At 46.5% G+C, this 17,468-nt stretch overlaps 1 protein-coding gene across 2 annotated transcripts in view; it reads left to right on the top strand.

Moving 5' to 3' along the window:
- Positions 1 to 1,241: 1,241 nt before the first annotated feature.
- Positions 1,242 to 17,468, top strand: part of LOC120920885 (multiple epidermal growth factor-like domains protein 10) — a 221,048-nt gene continuing 204,821 nt past the window's right edge. The window contains exon 1 of one of the 2 annotated variants that reach the window (XM_040333275.1): positions 1,242 to 2,510. The gene's annotated coding sequence lies outside the window, so the exon portion shown is untranslated. The remainder of the gene's footprint in view (positions 2,511 to 17,468) is intronic. The other variant, XM_040333274.1, reaches the window with a different exon arrangement.

Genomic DNA, 17,468 nt, shown 5'->3' on the forward strand with positions numbered 1-17,468 from the left:
TATCTGGAGATACGTTGTTGTAAGTCCTTTCTGAATCTGGCCCTTTGATTTTTCTAGAGGCTGAAAAACTTAGTTTTTTACAACCCGAAAAATGATCGTGTGTACGCGGCATCACCCTCAACGATACAATTATTCTGTGGTTGAAATCTGTACTGTAAAAGGCAGATTCAGGTAGAGTTACGCCGGCGTATCAGTAGATACGCCGGCGTAACTCTGAATCTGCGTTGTCGTATATTTAAGTGTATTCTCAAATTGAGATACGCTTAAATGTGGCTAAGAAACGACCGCCGACGCCGTTGTATCTTAGCTGTCTATTTACGCTGGCCGCTAGGGGCGTGTACGCTGATTTACGCCTAGAATGCATAAATCAGCGAGATACGCCTATTCACGAACGTACGCTTGCCCGTCGCAGTAAAGATACGCCGTTTACGTAAGGCGTTTTCAGGCGTAAAGATACTCCACCAAAAAGATGGCGCAGCCAATGTTGAGTATGGACGTCGGGACCGCGTCAAATTTTTAAATGTTTACGTCGTTTGCGTAAGTCGTCCGTGAATGGGGCTGGGCGTAATTTACGTTCACGTCGAAACCAATAAGTCTTTGCGGCGTAATTTGGAGCATGCGCACTGGGATACGTCCACGGACGGCGCATGCGCCGTTCGTTCAAAACGTCATTTACGTGGGGTCATGCTTAATTTACATAAAACACGCCCACCTCTTCACAATTTGAATTAGGCGCGCTTACGCCGGCACATTTACGCCACGCCGCCTTAACTTAGGACGCAAGTGCTTTGTGAATATAGCACTTGCCTCTCTAACTTACAGCGGCGTAGCGTATATGAGATACGCTACGCCTGTCTACCTGAATCCAGCTATAAGATTGGAACATAGCGGAGAATTTGAACGTTTCTATAGCTTCTGAAGTGTGAGCTCTTCACCCCCCTACATTGTAAAGTGGATAAGTAAGACCCCTAATATGGAAGGAAAGGTCAGTAAAATGTTTTTTGGTTTATTTGGACATTTCTACAAGATCCTAAATTTTTATATTCGGAGACTGTAGAGCAGAACTCCATACAGAAATATCATTTTTTCCCCAATATTCCCTATTTTCCCTGTTGTTGTCTTTATGTCCTATTTGTCTGCCCGATCTGTGTGCTGACACTTTGTCATTTTGCCAAATTGCATCCTCTGTAGAGTTTCCTTGTGAAAACTTCCTGTGAATTCCGAGCTTCAACACTTTTCCTGCAGCCTCCTCCCAGCCCCAGATAACACACAGCTCAGCCCCTCGTTCCTGTACAGACAGACTCTGCGTCCTCCACTATTCCCCTATACAGGATTTACTCAACAAGAAGACTCCCAAAGTGTAGGCAGCTGCTGGGACCTTTATCCATCATACTAAGTATCCAACTTCTAAACGACCTGCTTCCCTGGGACACAACTGGCACTTCTGTTCAACTATCTGCATTCCTGGGATTCGTCTAACTTTCCTGTTCAACTACCGGCATCCCTGGTACTCAACTGACGCTTCTGTTCAACTATGGGGGCACCTGACCCGTCTGTTCACCTACTTGTGCCCCTGGTGCTCAACTGACCCTTCTATTCAACTATCTGCATCCCGGGGACTCAATCGTCCCTACTGTTCGCCTATCTGTGTCCCTGGGACTCTCCTGACTCTTCTGTTCAACTATCTGCATCCCTGGGACTCAACTGATCCTATTGTTCAACTATCCGTGTCCCTGGAACTTAACCAACTCTTCTGTTCAGTGTTCAACTATCTATATCTCTGGGAATCAACTGACCCTTGTGTTCAACTATCTGCATCCCTGCAACCCAACTGATTCTACTGTTCAACTATTTGAAACCTTGGGACTCAATCATCTACTGTGTCAACTATCTGCACCCCTGGGACTCAACTGACCCTTCTGTTCAACTCTCTGCACCCCTGGGACTCAACTGACCCTTCTTTTCAACAATCTGCACCCCTGAGACTCAACTGACCCTTCTGTTTAACAATCTGCACCCCTGGGACTCAACTGACCCTTCTGTTCAACTCTCTGCACCCCTGGGACTCAACTGACCCTTCTGTTCAACAATCTGCACCCCTGGGACTCAACTGACCCTTCTGTTCAACTCTCTGCACCCCTGGGACTCAACTGACCCTTCTGTTCAACTCTCTGCACCCCTGGGACTCAACTGACCCTTCTGTTCCACTCTCTGCACCCCTGGGACTCAACTGACCCTTCTGTTCAACTCTCTGCACCCCTGGGACTCAACTGACCCTTCTGTTCAACTCTCTGCACCCCTGGGACTCAACTGATCCTTCTGTTCAACTCTCTGCACCCCTGGGAATCAACTGACCCTTCTGTTTAACAATCTGCACCCCTGGGACTCAACTGACCCTTCTGTTCAACTCTCTGCACCCCTGGGACTCAACCGACACTTCTGTTCAATTATCTGCACTCCTGGGACTCAACCAACTCTTCTGTTCACCTGACGGGACATCCCATCCAAGTGTGAGTATATCTGAATTCCCTAACATCAAACAGATGGGGCTGTATTTCCCAAATTTAAGTCCAACTTAAGGTACCCACACTCATTACTGTTTGACAGCTGGCCATACAATTTGATTGAGTGATTGTACTTTCCATCAAAATTTTATAGCAACAGCCATTCATTAGGAGACATAAAATGGCGGCTTCCATCTTGTCAAAACTGCCTTGATCATTCTTGCTTTTCGACAAAATTGCTGTTATTTTATTAATGACATTTTTTCAAAAACCTGTCGATTGATAGAATTCAGATGGTCAATCGAACTCATAGGTGGTAGAGTGCATGGTTCAAAGTGTACAGTATGTAACCTCTAACAAAAAATTCATCTTATGCTCCCCTTTGGCCTGTGAAATTGAGCCCTGGTTCACATTGATGCGATTTGGCACACAATTTGACATGTCAATTGCCGGCAATGGCAGGGACCGAATCGGCGTGACGCAGCATTTGCGGCGCTGCGCCGATTCCCAAAAGTCGTTTCTATACTACTTTTGGAGATTTTACGGTGCGATTTCCATTGACATCTGTGCAGAAACCTGCACAGATATCTCTGAAATCGCCCCTGAAGGCGGGACTGACACGAGGGAATGAAATTGTGCGACTTCAGCTGAACTAGAACTATTTATTTCCCGCAGTCAGTATGAACCTAGGCTTATATCTGTTTGACAAGTAGCCAGAAATCTTGGGAGCTGATAAGTTCCTTCAGTCCGCCTGAAGACTGGACAATAGATTCAAAGCCTGAACTGTCCGGGGGAATCCCGGACAGGGGGCAACGCTACTCATCACAAGTTGCAATCTGATTGTATATTCTACTGTAGCTCTATCAAAATGACTACTACTAAAGGTAGTACAAGTACACTTGTAATTTGGATACAAATTGATTGAATAGATTAAGTAGGTCCTCATATTACAAAGCTTTGGTAAATGTAAAATTGATTGTATAAGGATTGTATGATGAGATTGTAACATGTATGTTCCCTGTCCTGTTACAGAGAGAAAAAAGGGAGCTGTTATGTAGTCCTAACACACTACCTGTTCTAGGGTGACAACACTGCTAAGTCGCCACCCTTGGAAAGGAAGCGTGTTAGTGGCAGAGTGGAAAAAGAAAATTAATGCAACCATCACATCTAAAAACTGGAAAACTGCAATATATTCAATTGTGTTTTTGGGGTTAAATCCACTTTCGATCAATCAGTCAAGATTGCCTGAAATTTGCTATGTACATAACCAACCTAAGGCTATGATCACATGGGGTGCTGATAGTTTCCTGTGCTCAGAGGTGGATAAGCCATGCCTCTGGATGCAGCAACATGGCCGCATAGAATTTGAGGACAAATCTGACAGCTGCCACTGACAGCAGGCAACGTTTAGAACTTCCGGCAAAGATCTACTGATTATTGCAAGAGGTTGCCTTTGGCCACCTATGTGCGGCATGATGGGCACACTGGTGGCAGTTGATGGGCACACTGGTGGCAGTTGATGGGCACAGTGTCAGCAGTTGATGGGCACACTTGCAGAAATTGATGGGCATAGTGTCAGTAATTGATGGGTACAGTGGCTGTGTTTGATGACACAGTGGTGGCAATTTATGGGTACAGTGGCTGCTTTTGATGGGCACAGGGGCTGCAATTGATGTGTTTTTTTTTCAGTTTGTAAGCGCCCCCCCCCAAAAAATTTTGAGCACCAACCTCCACTGTAAAACATATACTGAAAAGTGGAAAACTGTGCCTTTGGCCACCCATGTGCGGCCGTGTCAGCATAGTTAGGCTAACAACAAATTTCCCGTATTTGCTTCCTTTTGTCACCATTGAAAATAAATGAAAGTGAAAAAAGGAGCTGTTCATCCAGCAAGAAATCTTGCGTGGTCTTTGCCTCTGGACTGTTATCAATTAGGCAACTGTATGGCTAAAACGTTCTCAATATTGGTCCTTCCGTGGTTCCATGTAGGTGGGGTGCAGCGTGGTGTGGCGGTAATAATACACACAGTCAGGTGCAGTAACAAACTTGTATTGAAGCAATGCAGCAACAGTTCACAACAATCCCGGTTGGAAGACTGCCCAACTGGGTGCACTCACCGTTTACAGAACGTGGACAGCTAGAATGACAGCATCTGTGGAGAAGGGCAAAACGGGATTTGAAGTCCCTGACCCAGCAGCAATGTCACAAAACTGGAACATAACTACAAATCATGGGGCCCCATTCTGATTGTGGCCCCTAGCTAAATCTCGCTCTGTACTAAATGCAGTGGCGGCCCGTCCATTAGGGGTGCCCGGGCGCCGCCCCCTCTATTCACTCCACCCCCTATATGTATAATAGATACATGCAAAGCATGAATCTATCCAAGGCCGCCACGGCCACCCCCTATTCATGTGCCTGGCCCCTTTCAGGGCGCCGGATGCCTGAATTACAGCGGCGAGGATGTTTTTTTGAAGCACCTTATTAGAGCCAGAGGCTCTAATAGCCCACCCAGGTGTTACAACAGCAAATTATTATTCACTGTTAAAATACTGTTCCTCAATCCGGCCAATCAGGAGTGGGCATGAGACCCGTATTCTGATTGGCTGAAAAGAGAAGACTTCTGATTGGCCACTAAGGAGGAGAGAGGAAACGGAAGCCGCCGCTGCCGTTGTGACTCATGGAGAGCAAGGGAACGGGAGGCCGCCGCTGTGATGACCTGTGGAGAGCAGGGGGATGAGAGGCTGCCACTGTGATGACCCGTGGAGAGTAGGGGAATGGGAGGCTGCCGTTGCGATGACCCGTGGAGAGCAGGGGAACGTTAGGCCACCGCCGTGATGACCCATGAGGAGCAGAGGAATGGGAGGCCGCCGCCACGTTGACCCGTGGAGAGCAGGGGAACGGTAGGCCACCGCCGTGATGACCCGTGATGAGCAGAGGAATGGGAGGCCACCGCCGTGATGACCCGTGATGAGCAGAGGAATGGGAGGCCGCTGCCACGTTGACCTGTGGAGAGCAGGGGAACGGTAGGCCACCGCCGTGATGACCCGTGAGGGGCAGAGGAATGGGAGGCCACCGCCGTGATGACCCGTGATGAGCAGAGGAATGGGAGGCCACCGCCGTGATGACCCGTGATGAGCAGAGGAATGGGAGGCCGCCGCCACGTTGACCCGTGGAGAGCAGGGGAACGGTAGGCCACCGCCGTGATGACCCGTGATGAGCAGAGGAATGGGAGGCCGCCCCAGTGATGACCAGTGATGAGCAGAGGAATGGGAGGCCGCCCCAGTGATGACCAGTGATGAGCAGAGGAATGGGAGGCCCGCCCCAGTGATGACCAGTGGAGAGCAGGGGAACAAGAGGCCACTGCCGTGATGACTCGTGGAAAGCAGAGGAGCGGGAGGCCACCGCCTTGATGACCCATGGAGAGCAGGGGAATGGGAGGCTGCCGCCGTGATGTCCCGTGGAGAGCAAGGGAAGCCGCCGGTGAAGCGATGGGGTAAGTGCTACCAACCGACCGACCAAGGGGGGGTTAGGGAGTCGGTGGCATACTATTTGCCGCCCCCCCCCCCAAAAAAAATTACCACCGGCCGCCACTGACTATATGGTTCTTCCTACACAGAGGAGGGTAATTGGCAATGATCCTGTGGTCCTTCAGACCTTCTATACGGACACGTCACATTTTTCTTTTTCATAATGCCCCTCCTCCTACCCCAGGCCCCATGGCAGCTGCATGCGCTGCCATGGCAATTTTTACACCACTGTCACAAAGTTAACGCCAGAGCTGCCACTTCAGACTGGGTAGTGGTGGGTCACGTCTCTAAAGAATAACAAACTTAAAATATGTATTATGGGGAGATATTATTTTAAATAATGTATGCAGAATGCCAACGTGGAAGAGTGTCATGCATGAATGTGATCGTCACAATATTGTACCGGCTCAACTAAACATTCCTGTTAAGGAAGTGAACTGCGGTCCTGGCGATGGATGTTACTTTATAGTCTTGTTTTTACACATCCAGCGGTGTATTTGATCTGTTCTCCCAGTATTATTGCTCAGTTTATGTGATCGCTATCTTGGCTGTCTGCTATAGACTCTGCACAGCGTCATTTCATTAGATCTGGTCTGGAAACGGAAGAAAAAAAGGCTGATCCAAAAAAATATATACAAAAAAATGTAAAAAATTTGAGTAGTTGGTGCCCATTTAAATTTTTTTTTCATTTGATGACAATCTACTGTGTCAAAAACAATTGCCAGTTTTTAATAACATGTTTTATCTTTTAACTTGTAATTCTTTGTTGCATCTCTGCACTGCTGATCCCTAAGGTCTTGTACACACGACCGGATCTGTACGCTGATACTTGTCCGCGGACCAGTTTCAGCGGACATGTTCGGTCGTGTGTAGGGCCTATCGGACCGTTTTCCAGCGGACATTTGTCCAGCCGACCGTTTTCCAGCGGACAAAAATTCCTTAGCATGCTAAGAAACATGTCCGCTGGAAGCCTGTCCGTCGGACATGTTCGGTCGTCTGTACAGACTCACCGTACATGTCCGCTCGGCCCCAAGCCCTCGCATGCGTCAAAGTGATTCGACGCATGCGTGGAAGTATTTACCTTCCAGGGCCGCGCACGTCGCCGCGTAATCGTCGCGGCGATGGCGTGGCCACGTCACCGCGTATTGTGTACGCGCGGATTTCTGTTTGATGGTGAGTACACACATCAAACAGAAGTTTAGTCGTGTGTACAGGGCCTGAGGCTTCATTCACACTTGTGCAACTTATGCAACTTTGGACATCAAAGTTGCATGACAAGTCGTTCCCCATGTTTTCCAATGATAACCATTAATACACAGTATGTGCGACTTAACGTTGCAGCAACTTCATAGTAGTTCATGACCTACTTTGGTCCAACTTTCATGCAACTTGAGGGCCAAAGACTTCAATGTTAACCCTTCAGAAGTTGCATGAAAGTTGTACCTGAATATTATACAGTGCAACAGTTGTCCATTATCTGTGATTGGCCCTCACAGCAGTCACATGATTGAGAGCCCATTTTACTGCCTCCCAATCACAAACTAGACTGAGGCCAGGTTCACACCTATGCGAATTGAGTGCGGCTTAAACCGCGTCCAATTCGCAGAACATTTCAAAATACATTGTTTTCAATGAGGCTAGTTCACATATGTGCGATGCATTCGCAATGCTCATTGCCGCCAAACCGTGTGCGTTTTTTAGGTCTTGCGGTGCGGCTCAGGTGCAAATTCAGTCCCATTATCTTCTATGGGTACGCAGCAGAATTCGCAGATGTGTTCATTTCTCTTCAGTATTTATCTCATTCAGCTCAATACACTTCCCCCCTCCCCTCTCCCAGGTCTCCAAATTCGCAGCTAATCTGCAGCTAAAACGCAATGGACCTGCTGAACACTTCTCTTATCTCTCTGCGGAGATAAGAGAGCTGAAATTCGCACCGCACTAGTGTGAGCCCAGCCTTAGACCCCATTCACACCTTCGCGTTTTGTCGCATGTAGCGCGACGCGAACAAACGCCAGAGGGACGAAAAGCAATGAAAGTCAATGGGGATGGTTCACATCTGCACGCTGATGCGCCTGACGCGCATCGCCTGTAGTCAAAAGAAGTTCCGGACCCTTTTTTGTCGCGCAATACGCGCGATATGCGCGTATTTGAGCGTTTTTGGTTTTCCATTGAAATCAATGTAAAACGCCAGATACGCGCGTATTGCGCGACAACAAGCGTTTGCTACAGGCGTTTCGTCAATAGAATTTGTCGCCCATGCAGAAGATTAAAAAAATCTACCAACATAGCAACAAGTGATGAAAAGATGATAGTTTTTCCTATTGGCTAAAAAAAAAACGTCTAAGTACAAAAACGTCGGACAACGCTGTATGCAAACGCACATATTAGCATGAATACGCTCGAAAAAAACGCAGAAAAAAAACGCTGGAAAACGCCGCTATTGCCTACGCCTAGGTGTGAATGCAGCCTTAGGCTGCATTCACACCTGAGCGTTTTGTTGCCTGAAGCGCGACGCTCAAAAACGCTAGAGGGGAAAAAATACATTATTCCCTATGGAGACTGTTCACATCTCCACGCCAATACGCCTGACGCCGAACGCCTGAAGCTCAAACAAGTTCCGGACCCTATTTTGTCGCACGTATCGGGCGGTTTGGTCGTTTTTGAGCGTTTCCATTTCCCATAGAAAGTAATGGAAACGCTCAATTCAAGCGACTAGTGCGACAACGAGCGTTTGCTACGGGCGTTTCGTCGCTTTAATCAATAGAACATTTCACCCAGGCAGAAGATTAAAAAAATCTACCAACATAGCAACAAGTGATGAAAGATGATCATTTTTCCTATTGGCTAAAATAAAAAACGTCAAAGTACAAAAATGTCGGACGACGCTGTATGCAAACAAGCATGAATATGCGCGACAAAATGCCGGAAAAAAACGCCGGAAAAAACGACCGAACGACCGACGCTCAGGTGTGAATGGGGTCTAAGAGTTATCAGAGACAGCTTGGTCAGTTAACTAGGAGCATGCAGAGACCGCTCCCAGCTTGGACTCTCTAGGATACCTAGGTGGGTGGCTGAGAGTAATGCTGCGTACACACGACCGTTTTTCGGGTTGTAAAAAAATTACGATTTTAAGGGTCTAGAAAAAACGACGTTTTTTTCAACCCGATCGTTAAAACGGCCTTGCCTACACACGATCGTGAAAAGAAAATGCTCTAGCAAAGTGCGGTGGCGTACAACACGTACGACGGCACTATAAAGGGAAAGTTCCAATGCGGATGGCGCCACCCTTTGGGCTGCTTTAGCTGATTCCTTGTTAGTAAAAGACGATTCGCGCTTTTCTGTCTGTTACAGCGTGATGAATGTGCTATCTCCATTACGAACGCTAGTTTTACCAGAACAAGCGCTCCCGTCTCATAACTTGCTTCTGAGCATGCGCGTTTTTTTCACGTCCTTAAAGCCCCCACACGACCATTTTTTACGACGTAAAAAACGACAACGTTAAAAACGACGTGAAAAATTAAAGCATGTTCGAAATTTTTAATTTACATCGTAAAAAAATGCTCTGGGGCCCACACATGGTCGTTTTTAATGACATAAAAAAAAAACTTAATTTTTTACAACCCGAAAATCGGTCGTGTGTACGCGGAATTATGATCCACAAGGCCTGCTGCAGCATTAATGCATACAGGGGAACCTTGGTTTATGAGTTACAAGGTTAACAAGCATTTTGAATAATGAGAATTTTTTATGTATTTTTTATTCTGATTTGGTTTGCGAGTGTTGTCTCGCAAAACAAGCAAAATCCAAGCTAATGGGCTGTGCAGTACCTCTTATGGCCAGAGGTGCGGGGGTGCCGGTGACACTCGGAACAGTTCGGAGCCATTCCGTGCAGCTTGGAAATACTCCATTCCTGAGTGCTTCCAAACCTTTCCGAGGGTTTCCAAGATCAGCCGAGCTGTCCCTGAGTATTTCCGAGGCTCTCCGACGCCTCCACCCACCTCTGGCCACATGCGGTATTGCATGCCATAGAAGTTAATGCGGAACTAATTATCTTCGTTTCCATTGAGTTCTACAGGGAAACTCGCTTTGCTATGCAAGTGCTTTGGATTACAAGCATTCTCCTGGAACGGATTATGCTCGTAGTCCGAGGTTCCACTGTATTTGGTGGCAGGAAAAGCTGCAATTTTTTTAATCTTGAAATGATGAATAGGTTAGTTACATGTACTTTATTACAAATAGTCTTATCAGTAAGCGCTGGTATTTCAGGAAGCTTATTTCTGTATAAAGTTTATAAAAGTATGTGTGCCTGCCCATATTTATCCATTACATGCGGGCTCAGCTTCCTGCTTCATATATCAATGATGACAAATTGCTTATCTCTCATTCCTATGAGTCAGGTCTCCACTGCCTGATAACAACAAAGCTTCTCTTAGGCCCCGTACACACGATAGAATCCATCCGCTGAAAAATCCCAGCAAATGGGTTTCAGCGGATAGATCCTATGGTGTGTACACTCCAGCGGATCTGTTTCCGCGGATATTTATCCCCTGGGATGGATTCCAGCAGATCGAATATTTGCTGACATGCCAAACAAATCCATCTGCTGGAATCCATCCCAACGGATGGATCCGCTGGTCTGTATAGACTCACCGGATCCATCCGTCCGAAGGGATCCCCCGCATGCGTCGTAATGATTCGACGCATGCGTGGAATTCCTTATATGACAGCGTCGCGCACGTCGCCGCGTCATAATCGCGGCGACGGCGCGACACGTCATCGCCAGAGGATTTCGGCGCGGATTTCAATGCGATGGTGAGTACACTCCATCGCATAGAAATCCGCGGAAATCCTCGAGAGGATTTATCCGTGGAAACGGTCCGCTGGACCGTATCCGCGGATAAATCCTCCCGTGTGTATGGGGCCTAAGTAGTCAAAAACGTCTTATCATCGGTCATACGCATATATACAATATATTACCAAAAATATTGGGACGCTTGCCTTTACATGCGCATGAAATGTAACCACCTCAATACCGGGCACTTTCACCCCCTTGCTGCCCAAGCCATTTTTTCAGCATTCAGCGCTGTCACACTTTGAATCACAATTGCGCGGTCATGCTACACTGTACCCAAATTAAATTGTTATCATTTTCTTCACACAAATAGAGTTTTCTTTTGGTGGTTTTTAATCACTTCTGGGTTTTTTATTTTTTCCTAAAAAAGAAAAAAAGTGTGAACATTGTGAAAAAAAAAAGTTTTTCTTAGTTTCGGTTAGTAAATTTTGTAAAAAAGTAATTTTTCTCCTTCACTGAAGGGAGCTGATGAGGCGGCACTGATAGGCTGCACTGAAGAGGTGGCACTTATGGGCACTGATGAGGAGGAAAGAATATGCCACACATATAGGCACTGCTAGGTGGCACTGATATGGTTCACTAATGAGCACTGATGGGTGGCACTGGTGGGCACAGATAGGTGTCACTGGTGGGCACAGATAGGCAGCACTGATGGGCGCTTATTAGCATTGATGGGCAGCAGTGATGGGCATTAATGGGCAGCAGTGATGGCCAGCACTGACTGGCATCACTAATGGTCACTTATTGGCCTTGAAGTTTTAGTCCTGTGCTGTATTCTGATATCTCAGTGTGAAGTGTTGCCTTGCTCTGCCCTATTGTTGTGTACAGATGACTCGCCTGCAGACCCTGTGTTTACATGTAAATAACTGTCATTCATATGTAAATAACGGAAGCAAAAATATGTAAATAGCGTCAGGACTCATATGTAAATAGCTGAGGCAGGTGGCATTTATATGTAAATAAAGGCAGCATTCATATGTATATCATGCCCCTCTGCAGTGAACAGATGATGCGATGTAACCTCTGGCAACCAATCAGTGAGCAGTATTACTGTATAGTAATCTCTAGCAACCAATCAGTGAGCAGTATTACTGTACAATAATCTCTAGCAAACAATCAACAAGAAGAAATCATGTGCTGTAACCTCTAGCAACTAATCAGTGAGCCGTAATATGTGCTGTAACCTCTAGCAACCAGTCAGTAAGTGAAAATGATATGCTGTAACCTCTGGCAAATATTTCCTCTTACTCAGCTGTCACCAAAATTGCTGTCCCCACTGGTAGATTTCCTTCACCTCTTATAGTGACAACCCTAGAATTTGTAAATTTCTTATACCTTTTCTTACTGGCAAATTTTCCTCACCAAGTGTTATGTTGACAACCCTAAAATGGTTCCTCCAGAGATTGTTGGAGGTTACTCGAGCTGTGGCTGTTTATCCTCCAATACGATGGAGCCTTCTTACTTTCGGAGCCACTACACTGACCTACCTGATTCCTACACTGACCTACCTGATTCCTACACTGACCACTACACTGACCTACCTGATTCCTATACTGACCACTACATTGACCTACCTGAGTTCTATACTGACCACTACACTAACCTACCTAATTCCTACACTGACCACTACACTGACCTAACTGATTCCTACACTGACCACTACACTGTCCTACCTAATTCCTACACTGATCTACCTGATCCCTACACTGACCACTACACTGACCTACCTGATTCCTACACTGACCACTACACTGACCTACCTGATTCCTACACTGACCACTACACTGACCTACTAGATTCCTTCACTGATCACTACACTGACCACTACACTGTCCTACCTGATTCCTACACTGACCACTACACTGACCTACCTGATTCCTACACTGACCACTACACTAACCTACCTAATCCCTACACTGACCTACATGATTCCTACACTGACCACTACACTAACCTACCCGATTCCTACACTGACCACTACACTGGCCTACCCGATTCCTACACTGACCACTACACTGACCTACCTGATTCCTACACTGAACACTACACTGACCTACCCGATTGCTACACTGACCACCACACTAACCTACCTGATTCCTACACTGACCACTCCACTGACCACTACACTAACCCACCTAATTCCTACACTGATCTACCTGATCCCTACACTGACCACTACACTGACCTACCTGATTCCTATACTGACCACTACACTGACCTACCCGAGTTCTATACTGACCACTACACTGACCTACTTGATTCCTGCTCTACTCATACCCCCCCCCTACATGAACAGTGTAGATCGGTTGATTTTTCTCACCTCTCCATTGCCTCCATGATAATCTATCGGAGCAGGGCTCTCCCCAGCACCAGGTACTGTTCCTGACACCCAGCCGCTCCTCAGTATCCCCTGCCAAAGCTTCTCCAATAGCCGCCGTACACTCTGCACCGCCCCTCCCCTCCGCCGTTCTCACACACAGGCCATCCGCACCAGAGGGATCATGGGGGACAGGCTGGACCATAGGAGTCCCTGGGCGGGATATGATTTTGCGCCCCCCCCCCCCAAATGTTGCACCCAGGGCGAGAGCACCAGATGCCCTCCTCCAAGCCACTACAATCTGGGGACAAATCCGGGGACAGACTGGCTCCGGGGACAGTGTCCTCAATCTGGGGACTGTCCCCAAAAACCGGGGATGTCTGGTCATCCTAATCTAAGGGGCATTTTAGCTACCAACCCCCAATGAAATGGTTTTAGCAGAGGTACTTTGTGACCCTCGATTATTTTGAGGGTTCCTATGGGGTAAAAACGTTCAGAAATGCTGCCCTACACTATTCAAAACTACAACAACGGTTTTGCCTTGAAATACTGTATACTTTTAAGTGTCCCAGTAACCAAACTATCATTTCTATATTAGGTCTTTGCTGGCATCTTTCAGAAGAACTTGATGTTCTCATACTATTAAATTTACTCTGGAAAAACATGAACCCATTTTTTCCCATCAGCCTTTTACATGTGAAGGGTGGCTTTACATGTTTTCCCACAACCCCTCTGAGACAGCGAACAAGATCACTGTGTAAAAAAATGATGTGTCTGATGAAGTGTGACATTGAGTCATTTAAGGTTTAATGATAAAGTATGAGAGGAATTAGTGTCACTGAGTAGGGACGTTAGTATTTGCGTCTTTATAAACCGTCGCCTGGTGTTAGTACATGATATCAGCACAGAGCAGAAGGGGAAACTGGTGATGACGCTTGCTGCTATGACATGCATTGAGTGCTTTTTATATCAAACATGAAACTTCTTATCAAAGCCGCTGACTCAGGAGCCTCATTATACAGACATTGTGAAGTGATTCAGCTTTGCCACTCTAAAGCCGCATACACACGATCGGACTTCCATCAGACTTTTCCGTGGATTTTTGTCCGAAGGGGGGTTGGCCATGAACTTGGTATGCATACACACGGCAGAACTTTTTCAGCCAACATTCACCAAACCACGTGGATTTTCAGCTCTTTACCGCCACCCTTTGGGCAACTTCTGCTATTGTTGTTGATGTTTAGCATTGGTTCTGAGCATGCTAGTTTGAACTTTGGATTTTAGTCCGATGGACTTGTGTACACACGATCGGATGATCCTTCATCGGACATTTGTTGTCGGAAAGTTTGAGAGCATGCACAGTTAACATTTGTCCGCTGAAAAACCGAAAACAATTGTCCGATGGAGCATACAGACGGTCAGATTGCAGAAAGCCTTTAAGGCCCATACATGCTGTAATGGAATGGCCTGTGATACCCAGAGACTTTTGAAGGATGCGGGGTACTCCTGTGCCAGCTTCACTAATGACTCTTGGGTCTAGCGTCATCCTATACCCAATAGGGGCATAGGATGACTGAGGCCTCGTACACACGACCGGACATGTCCGCTGAAACTGGTCCGCGGACAGATCCGATAGTGTGTACAGGCTAGCAGACAGATTTCCAGCGGACAAATGTTTCTTAGCATGCTAAGAAACATGTGCGCTGGAAAGCTGTCCGGCGGACATGTCCGCTGGTTAGTACACCTAACCAGCGGACAGATATCTCCCACATGCGTTGAATGGATTAGACGCATGCGTGGAAGTATTTTACTTCCTGGTTTGGTGACGTGGTGGCGTCAACGTCACCGCGCTGTCTGTCCGTGCGGATTTCGGTTTGATGGTGTGTACAGCCATCAGACCGAAATCTCCGAGCGGACATGTCCGATGAAAACGGTCCGGCGGACCGTTTTCATCGGACTGTTCGCTCGTCTGTACGGGGCCTGAGAAATGATATCTCGGATTACATGAGATGGGACAGTAATGATAATTCATGTATTGCAGGATATCTTTAAATATTACAAGTTGTTCCTTCTGAACACAACAGGTCAATAGAGTGTCTCCTTCAATGTGGAACATAGACTGTTGAGGTGCTAATTAAGTCTACCTGGCTCCTAAGATAGTTCATTGTCTATTGTGCTAATTAAGTCTGGCTTCTGAAGGACCTCTCATTGTGTGATGCTAATGACACTGTATTGTGTGGAAGTTCTATTGATGATAGATATGTGTTGGCAGTCTGAAAGGTCAGATGTCTGACCTTTTCAGGTATAGTGGATTAGCATGTCAATTATGTTTACTAAAGGAATGTGTATTATGTAGCAGGTGAAAATAACTTATCGCAGAGTCAGAACGTCTGGGGAATGATTAGTAATTAGCTCATCTGAATGTCATTATCTAACGGAATGTGTATTGAGCACTGTATAAAAACCTGAGAGTTTACCATTAAAGAGTTCATTCGTTTTGGAACCAGAGACAGAGCTGTGTGTGTCTCGTTTCTGGGGGAAATCTGTATGGATTGTGTCGCCGGATTGTGGAGTGTCGATAAGCTGTCTTGGTTTGGTGGAATGGAATAGCGATCTGACTTTTTGATAACAGTCCGACGGACGTGTTTTATCGGACAATCCAACCGTCTGTATGCTCTATCGGACAATTGTTTGCGGTTTTTCAACGTACAAATGTTCGCTGTGAATGCTCTCAAACTTTCCGACAACAAATGTTCGATGGAGGATAATCTGATCGTGTGTACACAAGTCCATCGGTTGGGTTTGTGTTGGGTTTGTGCCAGACATAACGTTTACTTTGATGACCAAAAAGTTGAATTTTAATCTTACAGACCAGAACACCTCCCTCCATACATCTTGGGAGTCTCCCACATACCTTTTCGCAAACTAAAAACACGCCATTTTTTTTTTTGCTGAAAGTAATGGATTTTCTCTGGCCACTCTGCCATAAAGCCCTACTCTATGGAGCGTACGGCTTATTGTCGTCCTATGTACAGATACTTTAGTCTCTGCTGTGGATCTTTGCAGCTCCTCAGGGTTACCTTAGGTCTCTATGCTGCCTCTCTGATTAATGCCCTCCTTGCCCGGTCCGTCAGTTTTGGTGTGCGGCCGTCTCTTGGTAGGTTTGCTGTTGTGCCATGTTCTTTTGGTTATGATAGATTTGGTGGTGCTCCTAGGGATCATCAAAGATTTGGATATTTTTTTTATAACCTAACCCTGACTTGTACTTCTCAACAACATTGTCCTTTACTTGTTTGGAGAGTTCCTTGGTCTTAATGGCAGTGTTTGGTTAGTGGTGCCTCTTGCTTAGGTGTTGCAGCCTCTGGGGCCTTTCAAAAAGGTGTGCCTATGTAATGACAGATCATGTGACACTTAGATTGCACACAGGTGGACATCATTTCACTAATTATATGACTTTTAGCACTCCCTGAGTCCCGTCCACTAGTATAGTAGTACTGACCAAGTTGATTGCTATACTGACCTACCTGACCACTGCACTAACCTACCTGATTCCTACACTCACTACTACACTAACCTACCTGATTCCTACACTGGCTACTACACTGACTTACCTGTTTCCTACACTGACCACTACACTGACCTACCTGATTCCCACACTGAACACTACACTGACCTACCTGATTCCTACACTGACCACTGCACTGACCTACCTGATTCCTACACTGACCACTACACTGACCTACCTGATTCCTACACTATCCACTACACTGAGCTACCTGATTCCTACACTGACCTACCTGATTCCTACACTAACCACTACACTGAGCTACCTGATCCCTACACTGACCTACCTGATTCCTACACTGACCACTACACTAAGCTACCTGATCCCTACACTGACCTACCTGATTCCTACACTGACCGCTACACTGATCTACCTGATTCCTTCAGTGACCACTACACAAACCTACCTGATTCCTACACTGACCACTGCACTGACCTACCTGATTCCTACACTATCCACTACACTGAGCTACCTGAATCCTACACTAACCACTACACTGACTTACCTGTTTCCTACACTGACCACTACACTGACCTAACTGATTCCTACACTGACCACTACACTGACCTACCTGATTCCTACACTGACCACAACACTAACCTACCTGATTCCTACACTGACCTACCTGATTCCTACACTGACCACTACACTGACCAACCTGATTCCTACACTATCCACTACACTGACCTAACTGATTCCTACACT

Source organism: Rana temporaria, chromosome 13 (assembly GCF_905171775.1).
Source record: "Rana temporaria chromosome 13, aRanTem1.1, whole genome shotgun sequence".
NCBI classification, from domain to species: domain Eukaryota; kingdom Metazoa; phylum Chordata; class Amphibia; order Anura; family Ranidae; genus Rana; species Rana temporaria.